General features: G+C 41.5%; 1 long non-coding RNA gene across 1 annotated transcript; it reads right to left on the bottom strand.

The window, feature by feature from the left end:
* Positions 1 to 10,197: 10,197 nt before the first annotated feature.
* Positions 10,198 to 23,630, bottom strand: LOC103668571. The gene is made up of 3 exons (XR_570086.2): positions 23,515 to 23,630; positions 20,249 to 20,378; positions 10,198 to 10,325 (listed from the first exon to the last, which is right to left on the bottom strand). It is a non-coding gene; the product is annotated as an uncharacterized LOC103668571 (long non-coding RNA).
* Between the last annotated feature and the right edge of the window lie 212 nt (positions 23,631 to 23,842).

Raw genomic sequence — 23,842 nt, 5'->3', positions numbered from 1 at the left:
TTCCACCCTGACCCATCTGTCATCTTAACCAACTGAAATGGCCATGTGACTGCAGCTAATTGATCAGAGCATACACTCCTCCTGGGACATTGATCTAGGAGCATGGACATGACCAAAGGAGGGATGATCCAGGATTGAGAAGGCCATTAGGAAAGAGAGGGTTCGTCTTCTTCTAAGGCTGTGAGGCCTATGTCAACCTGGAAATGTGCACTCAGAGAGAGTCTGGTTGAGAAATATACCAACAAAGAGAAAAACAGATCTAAGAGACAGCAGAGAGGCAGAGACAGAAAGAGAGAAGGAGAGCGAGGAGATGTTATCGCTAGAGCCCTTGCAATAAATTACACCAAAACCCATTTCTATACAAGGAACTTAGAATTGCATGAATCAGTAAAATACATCATCCCCACCCCACTGCCTCCTTGTTGTTGCCTGCTGCCCTCCTAGCTGGCCACAAAGAATGAACCGAGTGAATAGCATCCCTTTAAAAAAATTTCATCCCCAGCAGAATTTGTCAAACATTAGTGCTCGTGTACGGTCAGGGGCCTTCCCAAAAGCGCACCGCAAAGGCAGAGAGACAGGTCTCCAACGTCAAGGGCTGGTGGCTCAGGTTGGGAAGCGTGGAGGGAAGGCCCCTGGCCTCGGGATGGGGGAGTGAGGCTCTCACCCTCGCTCTGCCCCTTACTCATGGTGTGTTATTGTGCACGTTCTGTACCTCCATGGGCTTTCTATTCCACGCCGGTACATCCTTTGCCTGTAAATAGATTGGAATAGTGGGGACTATAATAATCAAGCCATATTATTTCCAGACTTGGCTTTTCCATGTAAGATTTGAGAAGCACTGAACAAACGAATAACAAAAAAAATTCCCACATTTCAGATTCTTCCTCTACAAAAGCAAAGATGAAAATAGTAACTGTCTCAAGGAGAGTGAAAAAATTCACGTGTTTAGTATGATGTCTAGCATGTTGTGAATCTCGGGACATGTAAGCTAACACTATTACTTTAGTGAGACATGGGGGAGTCAATAAGTTACCAAGGTTTAGCGGACATTTCATGGATAAGCCCTGTCATTGTGTGTGTGTGTGTGTGTGAGAGAGAGAGAGAGAAAGAGAGAGAGACCGTGACAGAGACGCAGAGATCGACAGCATGTTCACAACGTGCAGATCGAATACCAGATCCCACCTCTGACACAAGCATCGAGTGATCCTTCCATTGATCAGGCCTTTCTTACTTTCCTTCTCTTTTTTTCTTTCTTCTACCCGCCCCCTTTATTCAACAATTTATTGAACACATAACAATGTACCAAGCATTTTACTAAAAACAAGGCCTAAACTAGCAAAACCATACACTTACCTTTACTTATCTTTCCCTCTTCATATTTCATGTGGCCTCTATGATGACTTGCCCTGGAACCCCCCCACCCCCACCCAGGCTTTGTCACAGGGAATTCAGGAGGAGCTCTTCTCGAGTGCTTATCTGTGTCGGAATGCTCCCCCCTCCCCTTCCAGGATTTTCTGGAAAACAACAACAACAAAAAAATAGGTAGCAGACCTTGTGTGAGCTGGCGGACTGCAGACACGGATGCATGCAATTTCTAAGCTTTGGCCGTCAGAAGCATAGAAGCAGCTGGCAGCCGCCTCTGGGGGTAGCCCCACACTTTGTTTACCTGGGAAAATTAAAATAGATACAACCAAAAAGGTATCACTTCATCTGTCCCAGATCTCGCACTACAAGCCAGATCAGCTGTGCCCAGTCTCACTGTGACAAGGGTGAATTATAAACCAAGGGCTGCATTTGTTCCTCATTCCTCTCCCCTTTATGCCTTACTGCACTCCCAGGTGCTCATGATGGAGATGTGATTGCAGTTGCACAGAAGGAAATATTTTAAGACCTGCCAAAACCCTTGGCTCAGAACTCACTTTTCCAAGCAACCTGTCTGAGCGTCGTGGCTGCGGTGAATTATTGAGGCCTTCGAGGGTTCACCAAGAGAAGCATGTCACGGGGAGGGTGGGGCTGGAGACCGCAGCTGAATGCGGATTCCCCCCCCCCCCCCCCAGACACCAGCTGGGCCACGGATTTTGCACGTCCTCCGGGAGCTGTCTCCGGGGCCTACACAGGAAGGGTGGGATGGCATCAGGCATCGGGGAGCAGAGGATTTGAGGCACCACATTTATCTTTGACCGTGAGAAGCAAGACATGAGCAGATAGATTACTATTCAGATACATCTGGCTTCAAGTCTCAGGAGCAGGGTTTGATAATTAAAACATGAGAGGTCCAGCTTTAAATAACACATACAGGTACACCTTCCTTCTCATATGAAAGCAATCACAGTGGCGACCCCCTGCTTCCAAGCGCTTCGCAAGTACGCATGCAGTTAATCCTACAACAGTCCTATGGGGTAGTTGCTCCTTTTATCTCCAGACATCGTTGGGGAAACCGAGGCACAGACAGATTTGCATGAGGTCACGTATGTAGAAAGCGTAGAGCCAGGATTCACACCAAAGTGGGCAGTTTCCAGGCCTGCACTGTGTTCGGCGCACTACACTGCCTCTTGTCACTAGTGACGTTGAAGGTGAAGAAGGTGATGGTGACTTCCCTGTGCCGAGAGCTTGGTCTGCTGGATTTCAATTATCCTACTTCAGCAGTACCACAGACTCATGGTTTGGGCCTCATTTCACAGTTGTGCATGAGGAGAATAAGAGAAGCTAAGATTTGCACATACTTACGGGTTTAAGAAAAGAAATCAGAACCAGGACTCAGAGCTACGACTCTTCAGCTCCAAGGTCCGTGCTTTCTGAAATACGGTGCATTAACTTTGACTTCAGGAGAGATCTTCAGGTGACGTAAGGAAGGTCCCTAACGCGACCAGAGCAACACTCAGGATTCCTCGTGAATGCAGTAAAGCCTGGCTGAAGAGAAGCACGTCATTCCTGCAGAAAAAGAATGAGTCTATAAACACAAAACTCAATTCCCACGTGAAGCTCGTTTCTGTCTGAGAATCACCACTTTCTTAAATCCCCGCCATTTCTCAGCCTTTCCATCCGCAGCTCGAGCAGTGGGCTTTCCTGTGGGGGCCATCTCTTTCACAAAGTAGCAAGTTGTGGTCACTTCCTGGGAGCTCCGAGTACATGATGACAGGGTGTGAATAATAGTGATGAGTGTGTGGAGGATGCTTATCTTTGCTCGCTATGCCAGGCACTCATCCCTGGAGTCTGCATTCAGTGAAGGACAGATTAAGAAGGCATGCCCCTTCAAGGTTGCTTATAAACAGGAGAAATCACGTATTTCAAATCTGTGAATAATGGTAATGATAACATTAGCTCGCTTTTAGTGAGAAATGAGAGCCAGGTCCTCACCTAACGTCTACCTATCAGAGACCTGCCTGAATAAAATACAGAAATCCACCCAGTGGAGTATTATACAGCCGGTAAAAAGGAATGCGTACTATCTCCATGGATTGCTGTGGAGTGATCACCAGGATACATTTCAAAACTGAAGAATCTCAAATAGAGAAAAGTGTTTATAGCATGCTGTTTACCGTTAAGAGAAGGGGAGTATGAGTATGCATTAGCTTATATTAAAAACCCTGAAAGAGTTTTTAAAGATCTAAAATAGAAAAAGAAAAAAGGAGGAGAAACAATGTGAAGAAACAGGGTAGAATCTTGACTGTCCTGATGAGACATTCTATAGATTTTACTCTGAAACCTCATAAATATTTTCCATAATCACAAGACAAATTTATGTTTTTAAAAGCAACTTCCAAAACATAACAAATGATCCTCATTGCGTGTCAAGTTCATAGCATACACACGGGGTAACTGTCTTGTGACTTTAAAATAAAGACTTTCACTTTACATCTCTAATGAGATACACTCTGTCATCTACAGGGACTGGGGGACGTCATTCTAAGAAACCCTATTGTTCATGGCCATGTTGCTATTCTACTCCAGGTCTGTTGTGCATGTGGTATGAGCTAAAAGCAATGAGTACAACTATGTTGATGTCATTGGGAACCAAGATTCTTAGCATAGAAGGAAGAAAATAAAGATTATTAAGGTTAGTCCTGGATTTAATTTGTAGATATATTTTTCCCCAGGAGAATCACAATCTAAATATCTGACAAGCTGGTTATCACAAATGTCCCAGGACTTCAGATACTGGGCAGAGGGCTTATTCTGATAATGGATCATTCTTTGCAGTGTTAATAATAAAAAATAATAATCTAAAAGTGTTAAGTGAAAATATGTCTCTTGAACAAGAAATAATTGGTTTTGTAGGTCACACCCCTATTAGCATTGCTGTGACTGCACCACATGGGGGGATTGGGAGGCAGGAGGGTGGTTTCCAAACTTTTTCTTTCTTTCTCTTTTTCTTTTCTTTTCTTTTCTTTTCTTTTCTTTCTTTCTTTTCAAGCACATCAAATAAGTATCAACTCTGATTTCTCTGGCCCACCCAGTTCCTGACAAATTCTCATCCACTGAACTCTCAGTTCACCAGGTAAACCCATTACTAAATTTGTAAGTGTAAAACATAGTTGAATAAAAGAAGTAACGATGTGTCCAAAGGCAAAAAGCTATGGAAGCACTTCATCAATTCATCCTGAATGATAAAGACGTGTCTTGTTTATGTTTCTGAATCGACTGAATAGATTTAAATATCAGAGTGAAGAATACTGTAGAGGGCCACCTGGGGGGCTCAGTCAGTTAAATGTCCGACTCTTGATGTCAGCTCAGGTCATGATCTCAGGGTTGTGAGATCGAGCCCCATCTCTGGCTCCATGCTGGGAGTGGAGCCTGCTTAAGATTCTCTCTCTCCCTTTCCCTCTGCCCCTCCCCCACCTTTAAAATAAATAAACTGGGGGGGGGGAATACAGTGGTGCTTTGGCATTAGGTACACCTGACTTTTTAAGACATTTAAGAACAGTATGATTTTAAACAAGTTGGCAGATAGTCTAGGGCATCCATTCTCATGGTGGCAAAATGTAGATAATTGTGCCTTTTTCATAGAGAAGTTGTGAATAGTAAGTGAAATAATGAACTAAAATCCAGAGTCTGACACAGATAGAGTAGGCACTCAACATATGATAACCAGGCTGTGGCTTGGAGTCTGTGGCCAACTAGTATGTTATTGGTGTTTTGCAACTTAGCTAATTTCAGTTTTATCATTTTCCAAAAAAAAAATAGGCTTGCCAGGCACACCATAGGTGGTTGAGGAAGAAGAAGGTAAACGTTGAAAAATAACTTCACTTTGAGTTGTGATTGTCATTAGGGGAATTTACCAGATATATCCCAATTTTATCTTCCTTTGAACAGATGGTAGAATTTCATTTCTTGAGTGCTATGCATGCCATTGAACAGAATGAAGTGATTAGTTCTGTCTTCTGAATCGGCAGCAAAAGTATGTTTGTGAGTGTCAGATCCACACTGGAGATTGTAATTGCCGGTGCAAGACTTCTCCAGAGCTCTCTCACGGAATAGCAACCATCAGAGATGTTCTAGACTATTCCATCAGCCTCATTTCCTGACTAACTAGAATAAGTGAAATTCTTGTGCTGACTTGTGGTGGATATGTAGTGAGAGCAGGAAATACAACATTTTTCTTAAAGTACTGAGATTAAGGGAATGCTTGTTACTGCAGCATAAGCCAGCTCATCCTGACTGATAGTAAAATCAATCAGATTTTCTACAATTTGATTAAATTAAATTCATTTCTCTTTAGAGGGACTTTTTAAAATAATTTCCCTGAACAAATTGCAGATCCAATGACCAGCCTCTTAACTATATATATATATATATATTTGATCATCTTATTCCAGATTGTTTTATATCACAGCACAGATTGGTAGATAACAGAAATGCAGTCAAGTCCCTGTCTCCTCAATGGGAGACCTCACTGCCTACCACTCGTTTTCTTAAACATTTCAGTCACCCTGGGCTTCCTCCTGCTCTTCTGACAAACCAAACTCGTCCTTGGAGACTTTGCTCTTCTTGGTCCCTCTAGACAACCTGAAACATATTGTCCTCAAATATTCAAATATGTTGGTCATTATTCAGTCTCTGCTCATACATCATCTCCTTCCCGATCAACCCAGGCCTCTCATTTCACCCTGTTTGATCCCATTAATAGCACTTAGTACTAACTGCTCTTGTACTATCTATGTCTATGTTTGCTTGCTAATTCTCTGTATTCCTTTCTGAACAGGACGGCTCTTTTGCCTGTGTTGCTCACTGCTAGAAAAAGACAGTGCCTAGAACAAGGATGACAGAAGATGCTTGATAAATATTTATTTAATAAATAAAAATGAGAATGTGAGACATATTTTCTTTCCTCCTGTTGCTGAGGGGTAGAGCACTACCTTTGAGGACTTTAGGTGTGTTGTACTGAAAACATGGAACCATTTGTGAGATTATTGTTTTACTTAAACCCTCAACTTCCTGCCTCTCCTCATCATCTGAGGCAGCAGTAGTAGCATACTTTCTGACGAAAATATCCTCTTCCTCCTTTCCCTCCTGATGGTTCTGAGATTTCCTTTTTGTCCAGAAACATATGTGCTCCTGTCTGCCGATTTCATCTTGACTTCATCGGTCACCCAAAAACTCTCATAGGAGTTCTGTTGTTTGGGTAATTTAAGCTTGGCAGATTTTGAAACTTTGCTTCAGTCAGTCCTCTAACATGTACTTCTCTAAATAACTTTTACTTACAGTATCAGACTTCTCATTCTCCTCTGAATAGGAGCTTGCCAGGGCTTTCTAATTGCCCCCAGCCAAGCCTAGGGAGGGGAGCGGACAGAAATATTCATGCCAAAATACGGTTTTTTGAATGCTGAAGCAAGCACCCTTAGGCAATGGAAAGGCTAACATTTGAAAAAGATATTTAATAGCCCCATCTTTTAGTCCCATTGCTTAATTAAATGGCAACACAGTAATTCCATTTGGATGCTGTGAACCCCGGGAATGGAGGGAACCAATCACTTCGGGATATAGGTGGTGCAGATGAAAGCATCTGAGGTAGTGAGTGGGTCCATCAGGCTTCTGTCTTCCAGTGAGGCTTCTGCAGTGGTCAACAGACATTTGCCGGTTTCCTCTCTTTTCTTAGCGATATCAAGTAAATGTTGGGACTCAACCCAGACACTTTATTTTAAAAAGGCATTAATTTCATTATTCAGAAAATATTCCATGTTATGGACAGGGTGTGCAGAGGAAGGAATGGCTCACATTTGTAATTATACTACACATTTGTCTCTAATTTGACTTACAGTAGCATATACACATATTCTTACTGAAAAATATTCGAAGTCCTTGTTTATCAAGAAACCATCACAATCCAAAATCAGTTTTCTTCCCTTCCCAGAAGTTAACTTTATAAATGGGTGTGTGTGTGTTATATGTAAAATGATGACACTAAGCTACCAAGCAATTTTTGAAGTAAATAAAATACGATAATAATAAAGATGAAGAAGATAATGATGTTTACTGAGGGCTTTTCTCAGTGCCAGACACCATTTGAAGTGCTCTGTCTAGAGTCTATTTGCTCACTTAATTCTGAAAAATAACCCTATGCAGAAAGTACCATTTTAGAAATGAAGAAACTGAGGCACACAGAGATTATGTGGCTTATCCAAGGCCACTCTGCTGATGAAGAAGTAGGGATAGGTCTGGCTAGTCTGGCTAAAACCAAAACTCTTAACCAGAGAATTTCATACCTGGTAGAGATCGTATGTTACATAAAATTGTTGCATCCTGGCTTTATTTCCTTTACCTCTATAACCAAGCAGTTTTCCTTAATGTTATTGTAAACATTAGGTCTTTAAACTGTGCACCTTTCAATTGAATAGATGTGTCGCAGCTACCTGAATCATCCCCTGATGTTGAACATCATAATACTGAATTGGCTTCTAGGGAAACTTGGACCCTCAGAAATTATATGTGCATCTTTTTTTTCAAAGTGAGATCATTGTTTTTATAAATTTCTCCAAGGAGTCCATGGCCCAGAAAAAAATATAGATAATATCTGTGTTTATTTATTCTTTAAAGGTTAATTTTTATTTGCATATTCAACATTTATTTCCTGAAAGTGATCAAAACACTGGGCGGAGGGATGAATCATACCTGGTCTTCTTCCTCCAGGACCCCCAACAGCATATTCACGTGTCGTTTTGTTGGCCCCTTTGATTCTGAGATTCTGGGAGCCTCCACACTGCTCTGGCTACACTGACTGTGGTTATCTGTCCTTTTCTAAGTTACCCAGAGTCATGGCCACACAGCTCAGCACATCACTGTCTTTTAATTATCCCCTATATATTAATTATTATCTCCCCATCTGTACCTTGTGCATCCCTTAAAGGGAAGGAGAGTGCCTTCCACATTTGTGTCCAGGGGTGGGCCACAGATCATTTGCTCAATGGAGGTTCTTCAAGCATTCTTCAACAAGCCTGGTGCAAAGAAGAGAATCCGAGAGATACGAACTCGAGCCCCTACTCTATTTATTAGCTCTGTGACCTTGAGAAGGTCACTTTACCTGCTGAGTCTTCATTATTCTCACCTGGAAAAAAAGGAAAGCCGTCTCTATCTCTGACCATTACTTGGTAATTAGAGATCGCATGCGTTCCATGTCATCCCATAGGGGGCTCTTTGTAAATTTTTGTCTTCTCTTTCTGAGTGGTCTCACCACCCATTGGCTGGACCAAGTCAAGAGGCATGAGGAAGTGTCTCTCTGCCTGAAGGCCCCAAATGGCCCCTTCCCTTCGCTGCACTGGAGTCAGAGAGTGGTTTCCCCCTTCGTCTTCCCATCTCTGCCATCTGCCCAGCCAACTGTTCTCTGACTGCGAGCTTCCCACTTACAGCCCCGCTAAGCAGGTGGGGCTGACGCCTGCCTCCTCTCTGCTTTGCATGCGGAATCTGATTGTGTTTGACAGGCTGCTCACGATGGAGAAAAAAATCCCATGAATTGGATTAAATGCTCTTTGTTTAGATTTTATTAGCCAAAGAGCCTGCTGCAAAATTAATTGGAGAATAAGCTGTAACCTCACACTGAGGCAGAGACTCAACCCCCTGAAACGTGGCTTTGCTTGAATGTAGGATGGGAGGGGGGGATTTCCTAATTTACTGGTGGTCTTTGAGGAAGAAATGGGGATACAGGAAGGGAGAAGAGGACCATAAAGACGTCCTTTCCACAGAGACCTTCATCCATCCACTTGACACAAATCAGGTCACCTTGGCAGGTTGCTTGATCTAAGATTCAGTTTCCTCATTGGGGATAAATACAGGGTTGTGTTGGAGATCAAGTAAAAATAAAAAAATTTAAAGAGTTTAGCACAAATCTTCTCATGGGGGTGAGCATTCAATACATGTTAGCTGATATAAATTATTATTATTCTTGCAACTTAGAACATGCAGAGACGTTCCCAGAGGGCTAAGCCTTCTCAAGGTGGGCTTCTGAGGTAGCTGTCTGATATTTTACGATAGCAGAATCCCAGAAACTTCTGCGAGCTTCTAATTATCCTTCTATTGCACTTCAATTAGCCCAGAGAGAAGTGCCTTGTTTAGAGAGGAGCAGGAATTCAGTGGCCATAGAGAAAGGTTTAAGTGGGCTGGTCAATGTTGTATTCATGATAATGTACAGCAAGTGTCCTGAAACCACACAAATACCCCTTCTTTTTGAGATTATCCTCTTAAGGGGCACCTGGGTGGCTCAGTTGGTTAAGCGTCTGCCTTTGGCTCAGGTCATGATCCCAGGGTCCTGGGATCGAACCCCACGTCAGGCTCCCTGCTTAGTGGGGAGCCTGCTTCTCACTCTGCTCCCCGGTCATGCTCTCTCTCTCTATCTCTCAAATAAATACATAAAATCTTTAAAAAAAAAAAAAAGATTATCCTATTAAAGGGTCACCTGGGTGGTTCAGTGGGTTGAGCATCCAGCTCTTGGTTTCAGCTCAGGTCGTAATCTCAGGGTCGTGAGACTGAGCCCCACATCAGGCTCTGTGCTGAGTGCAGAGTCTGCTAGAGTTTCTCTCTCTCTGGCCTTCCCCGCCTATCTCTCTCTCTCCCTCTCAAACCTTTAAAAAGAGGATTATCCTATTAAAAATACAAGTACAAGAAAAGGCACTTTTTTTATTCACCCATTTGTTCCAATTTATTAATCTGAATCTTTCTTAGGTTTTTTTAAAAGAACTTTACAGAGGCGCCTGCGTGGCTCAGTCAGTTAAATGCCTGCCTTCGGCTCAGGTCCTGGTATCCAGCCCTGCATCAGGCTCCTGCTCAGTGGGGAATATGCTTCTCGCTCTTCTTCTGCAGCTCCCTCTGGTTGTGCGCTCTCTCTCTCTCTCTCTCTGTCAAATAAATAAATAAAATCTTAACAAAATTAAATAAATAATTAATTAATTTTAAAAGAACTTTACAAAGAAAAATAAATAAATAAAAGAACTTCTGCCCTGAAAAGAAGTCCGGTCCAGTCTGTCTCATGTGGTTGAGATGGGTAGTCACAAGCCCCTCCCTATTTTAAACATCTCCCTAGCTCATTTCCCTGATGATTGAAATTCCTGACAGCTGTGCTTCTTCCTTGTCCCACAGTAGATATGTAGCAACCATGTGTTGAATAAATCTCAGATTCCCCTGGGCTGACAACATCCACTGTGCCCAGCTACAATCTCCCTTGGGTCCACATTTGTATTAGCAAAGCCATATTGGCTTTCTTGTGGATAGTACTTGCCTGGCACATCCTTGCCATGCCCTGATTTCTAACATCAATTTATCTTCACATCTGAGGAGTATTTTTGTAAGAAGACTATATCTACATATCTATATCTGTCTATATTCGATTCTGACCATCTTTGTCTTTTAATTTGATTAATTCATCTATTTATATTTAATATAATATATGATATGTTTAGATGTAACTTTGCCACTGTACTGTTTTCTCTGTCCCATTTATTGTGTCCCTTTTCTCTCTTCTACTTGACTTCTATCAGAGTACTTTTGTTACATCACATCCCCTTCTACTGATAAAATAGTTTTGCATACTTTTATTATTCTTATAATATCTGGAGATTACAGCATGTGTCTTTGCCCATAGTCAAGAGTGAGATACTGTTTTCACTCCTTTCCTGATATTAGAACTTTAGTATACTTTAGCTCCATTTATTCCCTCTCCCTTTTCTTATATAGTTGTTACGTATTCCAACATGTATTTTCAATCACCTAAAACAATACTGTCATTCTTCATAGTCAATAGATACACATTTTATATGTATATCTGTTCAAATATATTCAAATGTTTTCACTGGTTTTCATTCCCTTTTGCACTTCCATGCTTTCATCTAGAAATGATCTTTCCTGACCCTGAAGAACTTTTTAAGTGTTTTTTTTAGTGTATGTCTTTTACAAATTATCTTGGGGTTTGTTTTCCTGGAAATGCCCTTATTTTACCTTCACTTTTAGAATGTATATTTGCTGTATAGAATTCTAGGTTGACAATTACTTTTATTCAGTATTTGTATTCTGGCTTCCATCTCTTTCTGAAAACCAGCTGTCATATTTATTGTTATTTCTTTGAAGATAATGTTTTTGTTTGCTTTGTTTGCTTTTACAGTTTTGTCTTTGGTTTTCAAAAGTTTTACGGAAAGGTCATCCAGTGTGTGTTTCTGTGTGTGAATCTTACTTGAGTTTGTAATGCTTCTTGAATCTGTGGGTTGATGTCTTTCATCAGTTTTAGAAAATCAACAGTTCTTGTTTCTTCACATATTGCTTCAGTCCCCTTCTGTCTGTCATCCAATTATGGTATCCCAGTTACGTGTGTGTGACATCAGAACACTGTATTCCATATGCCACTCATGATTTTTACTCATCCTTTTTCTCTTTGAACTTCTGTCTGAATACTTTCTACTGATTTATCTTCCAATTCATTAATACTCTCTGTGTATGTGACTACATTGTGAGTTACACTTTACTGGAAAGTTAATTACATTTTTTCTGTCTTAGTTTCTCTCTATTTGCTATCTTTCTACATTTTCTATCTTACTTTCTTTCTACATTTCTTGAATAAGTAACTATGGTTGCTTTTCAGTCCATGTTTGATGTACTATGCAAAACATGGATCACTTCTGGTTCTATTTCTATTGTTTATTTTTTCTGTTGGTCTCATCAGTAATTTTTAGATGAATGCCATATAACATATATTTTAAACATTGTAGAGGGTCTGGATGCTGTTGTCTTTCTCCTGGAAGTATTTATTTAGCTTCCAGCAGGAAGTTCAAGTAGGAGCAGATCATCAAAATGCAATCAGTAATCAAGATGTGTCAAAGTATATTTGAGCCATAAGAGACATTTCTATTTCATGTCAGCTTGACTCCTGGGGTATAATCCTTCCACTGCCCAGTGAAATGTCTGCCATGTTTACTAGAGCTTCTCCACTCTGATGAATCCTGAACACCAGTCCCTATATTTTCTGAACTTTTGGCTAGCTTCTGAGCCTCCCACCCATGACTTTCTGCCCCATGTTTCTGCCTCTCATCCTGTCACCCCCTTACAAATCAACAAATAATTCAAGAGGAAAACTAGCTTAGACTATCCAGCTCCATTCATATACTTATTTTCTTTCTGGGATCTTTTCCACTACTATCCTGGTTGTCTGGGTAATTCTGAACTTCATATTTGCTTTTCTGTTTGGGCCCCCAACCCCAGGAAACTAACAAAAGTTCTTGTCAACTTCTCTCACTCTTAGCAGATACTTCCTGCTCAGATTCTCAAACTTCCTGGACTGACCTCAGTAAGTTTCACTTGCCTTTAGGACCTGGTCCCCATCAGGTCATAGCTTCTCTGATAACTACCAAGTGCCTTTTAGTATAATACAGTATTTTTCATTTTTCCTGGCGGGAGGTTGACCTAATAGAATGTTGTTTATCAGAACTACAAATGGATATTTGGGTCTACATTTCAAGCTGTGGAATTTGTTAGGATCTCGAATTTCTTGTCTGTGTCTCCAGACTGAGTCCCAGAACCCAGAAGGGAATGTGCTGAGATTTTACTTGGGAACCTCTCCGATGAAGGAGCATTTTGTGGCAGTGATGGAAACACAGAGGACTTTCAAGATTGCCGTCTGGCTCCCTGGCAGCTCTGTACCACACTCTCTCCTCTTCAGAGAGAACGCCTCGTTCCATATGCTCCCTGAGACGGGAAGCTCTGTCCAGGGCTTCTTTCCAAAAGCAAGCACGATTTCCCACGTGGATAATTTGGGAGTTTTGTCTCTTCAGGCTTTCCTCTGAGTCATTCAAGGTCAGCTCTCCTAGCAGATCTGAAGTCCATGCCTTTGGAAGGCGTGGTGCTGGCTTCTGAGAGTCAAGAGTCAATCCCTCTCTCAAGGCCTGTTTCCTGTCTTTCAGATGCAGATGTTGTTCCAGGTCCTTCTACCTCTCCGTTCATGCATGAAACTTTCCATTCCCTCATTTCCACAGGCAATGTGGCTCAGTTCTGTTGCCTAAATTCAGACCCAGACCTCTGCCTACAACACATCATCTCTCACCCTGGGTAACTGCCAACTGGTGTTTCTCTGGCTTAGTCTCTCCCACCCCACACCTACCCCTCTGAGACAAACCACCTTCTCTGTAATATTTCCAAAATGTATCCTTGGGCAGGCTGCTGTCCCTGGAAAGGGTGGCAACATAATATGCAGGTGCTCTTGTACTTCATTCACGGAAGGAAAGACACACCACATGGGGTGCCTGGGTGGCTCAGTCGTTAAGCGTCTGTCTTCGGCTCAGGGCGTGATCCCAGGATCCTGGGATTGAGCCCCGCATTGGGCTCCCTGCTCTGCTGGGAGCCTGCTTCTTCCTCTCCCACTCCCCCTGCTTGTGTTCCCTCTCTCTCTGGCTATCTCTCTCTCTCTGTCAAATAAATAAATAAAATCGGAGGGAGGGAGGGAGGGAGGGAAGGAAGGAAGGGAGGGAGGGAGGGAGGGAGGGAGGGGAGGGAAAGAAAGAAGAAAGAAAGAGAAAGAAAAGAAAAGAAAAAAAGAAAAGAAAAGAAAGACACACCACAGCCCCTCCCAAGAACAGTCTGTAAATATCTACCGCTAAAAAATGCACATACTCTTTACTCTGAAATTCCAGTTCTGCTAATTTACCTTTGGGTATCCTAGTTAAGTATATCCATGACAACACTGTTCACCATAAAGATTGGAAAAAACCTAAATGATCATTAGCTGATGCTATTTAAATAAATTATGCTGACTCCAGCAGGAATGCCTTGTGGTTTAAAAAAAAAAAAAAAACATAAGGTGAATGCTTAAGTTCTTCTATGGATCAATTTGCCAAGATATCTTTTTAAGTGAAAAATAAAAATGCAAGTTCTAGAGCAGCATAAATAGGATAGTCCTTTATATGTTGAAGGAAAAAAAAGTGACAGGAAAATATATGATACACTTCTTCACTTATGGATCATCTTCCTTTCCACACTAAAATGTGACCTACATGAGTACGAAGATTCTTTGTCTTTGTCCCTATTTTGCTCCTGGTATCTAGACATCATAAGTGCTCAGTAAATATTTGTTGCTTAGTGTCTCAGAGGAAGGGCCTGGCTGATGGGATCCAGTGGGGTAGTGGGGAGAGAAAGACTTGCTTTTCAGTGTTCATCCTACAAATCCCAGCATAGAGAAGCTCCTGTCAGCCTCGCCTCCCATCTCCCCACCTTGAGCCCTAACCACCAGCCACCCTAACCTACTCACTGTGTCCTGAACACAGCGTGTGTCCATGGGGGACACGTCTGCTTGCTGTGTTCCATCTGCCTTGGGCAACCTCCTCAGTTCTTCCACTAAACTCATGCTTTTCCAGCTTCAATTGCTGACTCCATCCCCTCAGTTGCAAACATACTTGTTCTTTCCTCTGGATTTCTGGGCTAAAGAAATGTCTTTAGCTCTTCTCAAGATAGCTAGAGCTTAACTATGACCCTCTGTCCCCAGATGCTGCAATGTTCTACTCAACAGAGACCGGCTTTCACTTATCTTCACATAAGGACCCTACAAGGGTGCTCAGCAAACTGTAGGTGCCAATCGGTGTTGAAGAATGCATGAGTTTCATAAAAGCTCCAACATGGAGACAGCCCAATGTCCATCAACTGAGGAATGGATAAATAAAACGTGGCATATCCATACAGTGGAATGTTTTTTGGCCATAGAAAGAAATGAAGTACCGAAACACAGTGCAGTATGGATGAACCTTGAAATCATCATGCTGAGTGAAAAAAGCCAGTCGCAAAGGACCACAGATTTTACAAATTCATTTGCATGAAATGTCCAGAATAGGGAAATCCATAGATAGAGAAAGGAGATGGTTGGGTTTCTGGGGCTGGGGAGGATGGGGGGCTGGGACAAGAGTGTGGGGGGAGAGCTAAGGGCTGTGAAGTTTCCTTTCGAGAAATGAAAACATTCTAAAAATAGATCGTAGTGATAGATGTACCACTCTGCAGATGTACTAAAAACCATTGAGTCATACATCTCGAATGGCTGTGTTGCTTCGTATATGAATTATATCTCAATAAAGCTTCTTAAAACTGGAAGTGAATGAGCAAGTAAAGAAGCAAATCATGAACAAGGTTAATACAGGTTCATGAGACATCTCAATGGGTAAAATGCCTATTTCACCTGACTCCCTAAGCCTGCCAGGAGGACCCCACCTAAATTATTGAGTTATTTATACAACACATATCATCAAGTCTCTATATGCCTTCACAGCGCCAGCTACTGGTGATACAGAAGTGAATTAAGCAGAAATATTCCCTACCATCACGGAGCTAATTGCTTAGGGTGATAGCCTGATATTTAACAAAGTATTACCCAAAAGGTTTATTATTATTGTTATGACTACAATTGTGTTAAAAGCTGCAAAGGGAAGATATCTGAAGTACCAGGAGAGAATAAGAGAATATTGCTTGTCCAGTCTGGACGAGGCCCCCTGTGGTCAGGTAGTTGCATGCCCCAAAGCACGCCTGTGTCTGGACATTTCCTGATAACATTGCCTGACCTTGCCTCCATCACAAAGTAACCGCGCTTTGAGTAAAGGATTGGAGATCCCCAGCAGCATGTACTTGAAGTCGCCTGCCCTGTCACTGCTGGGATGGACGGCCCTATGCGAGGTGCTGACGAACACCCAGGAACCGGGCCCTGACACCATTCTTTGATACAAACTGCACATCTACCTTCCAACACCAGCTACGTGGATAGATAGCTTTAATTACACCGGTCCTGTAGGACACGTCCAGGCCTTCGCTGATGCATTTCATTTCCTTCTGCTATGGGCCCTGATGCCAGGTGATATAACTCAACAGATTTCCCCGGGAGGGATTTCAAAAAGTAGACCTCCAACTTTGCTAACACAGCAGGTATTGACCGAGCTGGGGCCCACTTTGCCTCCTTTCTTAGAGCCGTGATTCACAGCTCCGGGAACTCATGAAAATCTCATCAGGCCAGTTTGGGGCTGAAGCTCCTGTATTGCCCATTGTCTCCGGGATGGATTCCAGTTCCTTTGGTTGTGTACATGGCCCTCTGAATCTGGCCCCGTCTGCACGACCTGCCCCCAGCCACATGCCTCCCTGTGCAACACACCATCCTCATCCTGACCACGGGTGTGACTGCATCTTTACCGTACCACACACTGCATGTAGCCTTGCGTGTGAATCATCTCACCTCACCTCCCCAAAACCCCACAAAGCTGGGAAAATGCTTACTTCCGTCGCACAGGTGAAAAACAGAGCCTGGGATACTTCTTTTAGCCAAGTAACACCAGGATTTCAACCCAGGTGGTGAGACTGGGATTCTCATCACTTCACTATTTCATGTGACCAATACCAAATTACTTGCAATTCCCCCAGTGAGCAATTTTCCTCTGCCTCTGGGCAGGATTGGGTCTGACTTTTGCAGGGCTGAGAGCTTATACAGTTTTAGAGGCCCTCTTTAAGAAAGAAAAAAAAAAAGAGTACTAATAAAGATTTAGGGATTCATGTGAACACATAGTTCAAATAAAAAGATAACAAACTACAGATTTTAAAATGCTGAAAAACACCACAAAGTTTTCAAATATCCAGGAAAATAATTCTTCTCTATAATTTTTTGGCAAAGGCCCATAATCCATAATATGACATTGCTACATTTTTTTGTGTTTGTACTTATTAGTTGCTTCTTTGTATGCCCCAAATTTTGCGATGTCATTTTCTATAAGGAAAATGGAAAGATAATTCAGCCATTGGGAAACCAGGCCTTGAGGCTGGCTGCTGTTTCTGTAAATGAACTTTTAGTGGGGTACAGTCAAAAGTGTTTGCCTCTTGTCTATGGCTGCTTCCTCATCACAAGGAGACAGAATTGAATACTTGCAATGGAGAACATATAACTACAAAGTCTAAAATAGCTGCTATCTGGCACTTTTACATTAAAAAAAAATTGCCAACTCTGCTCTAGGGCCATGGTCTCTGAAGGGGATCATTTACGAAAGGTGCTCTGAAACTTGGTTTCATTTACTTCTCCTTACATACTTTGTTGCCTCTGGACCAGAAATGTCCTCCACTCTAGATTCCTCCTTTAAGATTGAGCTTAGATGTGCCCTCCCTGGGACAGCATTCCCTGACCCCTCCCCGCCACCCCACACCAAGGGCCATTCCTCTCTGCACCCACAGTCCCAGTTAAACCCCCCTCCATTTATTCTGTGTGTAGGGGGGAATAATTGCTCTAAGCTTCCTTTTAACTCAAGGTTGAGAATATGATGGTGTGGTTTGGCTCAGGTTGGGTATCCCAAGGTGAAGAGGGTCCTCAGTGACTTGGAGAGATTGACAGCCACTCTTAGCTATCTGCTTTATATCTTTCTCCCTTTGTTACTGAATAGCAAAAAGTGATTTTATTCAGAGTATTGTTCTGTCAAGTTTGAACACTACATTTTTCAGCCTCATTTGTAGTTCTAGTCAATGAGATATAAGTGGAAGTGTTGTTTGTGATTTTGAAAAAGGCTACTACTAAGGACTGCCTTGGCTTGGAGTTAATTCCTTTTTTTTTTTTTTTTTTTTTTTTGGTCATCTCCACCCAACCCCCTTTTGGCTTCTTATAATAGGGATGCAATGGCTGGAACCCCAGCAGCCCTCTTAGACTATGAGGAGAATTTGCAGCTGAAAATCAGTGTAAGGGTTAATAAAAGAGAAACATAAAAGGTACTCTATGTCCCAGCTGACCCTGTGGAGCCACTAAGAGTCCCTGAACTATCTATCTTCAGACCACTCATGTTAATGAGTAAATCTTTGTGTTTGATTCCAGCCACTATAAATCAGTCTCTACTCCTAGTAGCCCAGTGCAACTCCTAAGTGGTACAGGGACAAAATTCTTAGATTATGTAATCGAATAAGGAAGGATGAGGAGAACTACTTTGGAACTATTGAACACAAAGACCATTAGAATTCTGTCATATGCTTTTGCAAATTAATGATAACTGACATTTTAATCAGAAGTCAAATAAATGATGCTATGCGAGAGGTTATCTTAGGGTATGTTTTCATCAAGATAATGTTGGCTGGTAACAACTGAGAAATCTAACCTCTGTGTATTTAAGTAAAGAAAGAGGATTTATTGATTCCTATAACTGAGAAGAATGGAAATGGATCCAAGGCATCAGATGATTCATTACCTTTAAGGGTCTCACTCCCTGTTCCAATGGCTTTTTCCATGTGACTGGGAAGCAGAGAAACATAGCCAAAAGCAGCTAAGGCTTACAATACTCTCATTGAGAGCCTAGAGGAAAGATTACTTTTCTCTTCTAGAATCCATGGAGAAAAACTTCAGGGAAGATCTCTGATTGGCCAGTGAAAATCACATGCCCACTTCTTATGCTAATTAGAGAGGAGGATGGGCACTTGGCTAGTGTCGGTCACGTGCCAGCCCATGAGGTCAGGGAACAGAATACCATGATTGGAAGCCCCTCAGGAATCATATAGGAGACGCAAAGATGTGGGACTAGTCAAAACTACAGTACTCCCCAGACGGTGTCTGTCTTCCCCAGCCAACTGTTAACTCTTTGAGAACAGAGGCCAAAACTCTTTTATGTACGATGTCTCTGGCACATGGAAGACATCCTGTAAATGAATGCTTCATAATGGGGTGATTCCATTTCCATCAATAAACACTTAGTTTTGGTATTTTTCAATATAGAAATAATAGCCATTTGTGGACTGCTTCCTATGCCAGGATTTTTTTTTTTTTCATTTCATCCTTAAAACGATTTCAGTTGGTAGTGAGGAAAGTAGGGTTTAGAGTCATCTGGTCCTACCTGCATGCCCTGCCACACTGAAATCAAAGTCCATTCTCATCAGAATACAAAATCCATGCTTTTTCATGGTAGCCGACTACCTCTGAAAGGGTTCCGGGTAGTACACCCTATCATACATCCATGATTGTTTTTGTTTGTTCTTCTCAAATCATCTTGGTGATCATCTACACCAGGGAATCTCAAATCTGGTTACTCGTAAGAATCACCTTGTGTGCTTATGCTGATTCCTGGGCCTTGTTCTTGGGGATCCTAGTGGGATAATTGTGGAGTAGGACCCAGTAATCTGGATTCTAGTTATTACTGTGAAATATTGCAACCAGGCAAAACTCACAGAAAACAAAACAAGCATTCATGCGTTTACCACCAAGTTTAAAAATAAGCTTGTCATGGGACACCTGGGTGGCTCAATTGATTAAGCGTCTACCTTAGGCTCAGGTCATGATCTCAGGGTCTTGGGATCAAGCCCTGCATTGGGCATCCCGCTCAGCAGGGAGTCTGCTTCTTCCTCTGCCTCTGCCCCTACCCCCAGCTTATGCGCTCTCTCTGTCTCTCTCAAATAAATAAAATCTTTTTTAAAAAATAGTCACATCATGGACATGTATAAAGTCCCTGCCATACCCATCTCTGCAACTTTTACTCTCCCCAGAGGCAAGTAACCTTTATCCTAAAGTTCATGTTTACTTTTCCCATCTATGTTTACACACTGTTACTACCCACAGGCATGTCCACAGGTAATGTATAGTATCATTTTGCATATGTACCATATACATTATTTAACTCTACATTCTCTTCTGCAATTTTCTTTGCTCTCTCAGTTGATACTTTGGGTTGTAACCATATTGATGAATGGAGCACCAGTCCCTTTGTTTTCCCCATTGTGTGATATCCCAGTGTTTGAATTTACCACAACTTACTCGACCACTCTGTCATTGATGGACATTAAGATGCTGACAAATTCTCACCTTTCCAGTGTTGCAGTGAACATTTTTGAACGTACACCCTTGCTTGCGTGCTTGATAGTGTCTCTAGGTTCCATTCCTGGTCATAAGGAACAGTGAATCTGTATTTTTTTTCAAAACTGCTCCGTTGATTCTGCTGGGCAGGAAGATGACAGAATTACTGTGAGTCCCTGCCAACCACAAAATGCCAAACCTTGGTTCTTCTCAATTCTAATATGCAAAATAATTTCCTGGGGGTCTGGTTAAAATTCAGATTCCGATTCAATCAATCCGGGGTGGGGTGTGAGATTCTGAATTTCTAACAAGCTCCCAGGTGTTGCTGATGTTCCTTGGACCATTCTTTGACTATAACGTTCTAGCAGAATAAAAATTAAAGCTCATTCTTTCAGCAAAGTTGATTAGGTGCTGGCTATGGGTTAAGGGCAGAATATGTGGGGAGTACTAGGAACAGTAAACACATACCTCTTTTTGTCTGAGATAGTCCCAGGTTTTTTTTAAAGACTTTATTTATTTAAGAGAGAGAGAGAACATGTGAGCAGGGGAAGGAGAAGAGGAACAGAGAGAGAGAATCTCAAACAGACTCCGCGCTAAATGCAGAGCCTGACGTGGGGCTCGATCTCATGACTCTGAGATAGATCATGACCTGAGCTGAAATCAAGAGTCACACGCTCAACCGACTGAGCCACCCCAGGGGCCCCAAGATAGTCCCAGTTCTTACCTCGTACCTTATGTCTCCATTTGGTGACAAATGTCATGGTTGTCCCTAAACAAGGCAGTTTCTGTATCTTAAGCTCTAAGGAGAGAAGCTTAAGGAACTAGTAGCTTTCTGAAAGGGAAACTCTCTAGCCCATGAAAAAAGTTTGGACATCAGGACTAGATACACCTTCAGCATCTTTTTCAGGGCAAAATGAGAAGTCTCAGATTTTATTCACCAAGGTACATCTGTGAGCTCCAAATAGTCGGTGAGCAAGAAGGCAATCTGGAATACTTAGCTGTTTCACAAATTTTTCTCCTTCAGAATTCTAAGATGTTACTGAATTGATTTTATACTGAATGATACCCTCATGTAGGGATATAAGCACTAAGCCCAAATAGAGACAATGACTATAGGGCCATGAATGTCACTGAAGATATGGTGGTTTGGATTTTGATTATAATAACAGTTAAATAGTTTTGAAAACACTACAGAAGCTGGGGATCTATGTTCTCACTCTTGCAAGAGGACGCTCGTTGCCTTGCAGAGTTGGAGAAAGCCCTTGGCTTGGAGTCCAATATTGGGCTTGGCTTCCATTAGCAATATGGCTTTGGGAAAGCCAATGGCTTTATTGCATGCTTGATTCAGTACTACCTAGAATAGGAAGCCATTTTTTTCTGGAAAAGGCCTCAGAAAAACCATGTTACAGATGAAGCCCTGTACAGCTAGAAACACACATGAATTTCTCAATGTCATACAGCCAGTGTGGGTTCATAGAGCTTTGCCCAAAAGCAAGAGTGCATATATTCTGCCAAAAACACTGAGTCATAAAGATTGAACTTGTCATAAATGCGTTTTAGCTTTTACAGTTCCATTTGACCTTTATTAACTTAGAAAAGTGTAGAACATTATAATTAGATAGTTTAGGATTATCCATATGATAAGAACTAATCGTTCTATTTTTTCAGGTGGGCTAGATACAAATGCCAAATTTCTATAAGTGCCATAGCTCTCAAGCCTCTTTATGCAATAATTATTGAATTCTTGTTTCAGGCCTGAAAGTAATGTCTCTTTTTAATTAGTTTCCTGATGACTTTCTTTTTTTTTTTTTAATTAAACAATGCCACAGACAAACTTTTGAAACTAAAGACACTTTAATGGATATGATCTGTCTGCCTTTCTTTTTCTGACTGTATTCATTATAGGCAAATCAATGAAAATTGATAAACTCGTGATGGAAAAAAGGAACGTATTTGTATTCATTACAGGGGATTGGAGATAATAATAAAATGGAATGTTGTTATAGTGAGATATAAACCCAACCTACGGAATCGTTCAATATGAGAATAGCTAGATACATTTCATTACCATGATAGGGAGCAGCTCAGAAGCGGAAGCCAATAATTTTAAAAGTCTTGAGCACAGGGTTATGCTGACTATACAGTTCAATACGTTAATTGACAATAAATCCTGCTTGCCTCTAAAAGGCACTTGACTAGTCATTTTCAAGATGGTCATGATTTTTTATGATGCGGAACTTTTAATTTACAGGGATGATAAAAATAGATTTACTTTCACCCACTTGTATTTGATTTAATTACCTAATCAACTATAAATCAACTACTAGTGAAAAAGTAATTTAACATAGATGATATTTGGCTGTCATAGTTTTGGGTACTGCTAGGAGAGTTTGGTGAGTGGTGAGGAAAGAGACTTGGCAGTGAATCTTCTACACTTTTCTCTGAAGCCTAAAGGAAGTATGCAGAGTTGAAATTAGATGGGTTGGGTCCACCTTCAAAAACACTTGTTGACATTTTACCTTCTTGGTTCTTAACCAGATATACCTTGGAGGGGTATGATGGTGTCTTATAGAAAATCTGCTAGAACGTCTCTCTTCAGGCTTGGTCAGACAACTCGGACACTCCCCTTTTCTACTTGCCTTTCCAGGAAATCAAAGTCTCTAGTCCTTTTGTGACCATATGCCAATTACTACCTACTTGCTCCTAAAGGGAAATCTCTTCTTGTCACTTGGCTGCTCATAATTCTTCAGTGGTTTCCCATCATGCTGAGGATAAAGTGTAAATTTTCTAACTCTTCGTCAATATTCCTTCAGTCTGTATGTTTCAAAAATTCTGAAGGTCTTTCAATTCCTGCAAAATTATGATTTATTGGCTTGCTGGCTGGCTGGCTGGCTTGCTGGCTGGCTGGATAGGTGAGTGTATAGGTAGATGGATGGATAGATGGATGGATGGGTGGATGGATGGATGAATAGATGAATTAATAAATAATAGATCATATAATTAATAGATAATAGATATAGATAGATGATAATATATAGATATAGAGAGATAATAGATATACTAGATAATAATATAATAATAGATCAATTTATTAATAAGCTTTCCTTGCTATTCCTAGGAGTATTTAACCCTAGTCCCTGAAATATCTTCTGTTGTTCTAACTGATTCTTCTTTCTACATCTCAGAAGTGTCAGTGTGACTGAATCACATTTATTTGCCAGGTCCTGGGATGGCTATGCCTTTTGGTGAAATTTAATCTTACTTGTGGTTCTAACCTGTCATGTTGGTTCAGCCTCTGGCGGTGCCATGCAGTCGTGGTGGTGGACAGCATTTTCCCTGGTTCATGTTGCACTTAATTATCTCTGTCTGATAATGAGACACAGGATTCTTAGCATTTTTCTATTTCCACACTTCCATTTTCTTCGGAGTCAACCCTTAACACCTATCTCTTAAAAAGAGATGGGCGCAGTGCTTGGCTCATATATAAGACCAAGATGAGTGACAGGTTTTAAAATGAGTCAGTCAACAGATTTTCAACTTCTAACGTGAGACTTCGCCCCAGGTTTGGTGATGATCTCTAGTGTTAGTTTCTCCCAAACCTCA

This window comes from Ursus maritimus, unplaced genomic scaffold (assembly GCF_017311325.1).
Source record: "Ursus maritimus isolate PB19 unplaced genomic scaffold, ASM1731132v1 scaffold_2, whole genome shotgun sequence".
Taxonomy (NCBI): Eukaryota; Metazoa; Chordata; class Mammalia; order Carnivora; family Ursidae; genus Ursus; species Ursus maritimus.
Note: the sequence above shows the minus strand (reverse complement) of the source record. Positions and strands in the feature narration are given on the sequence as shown.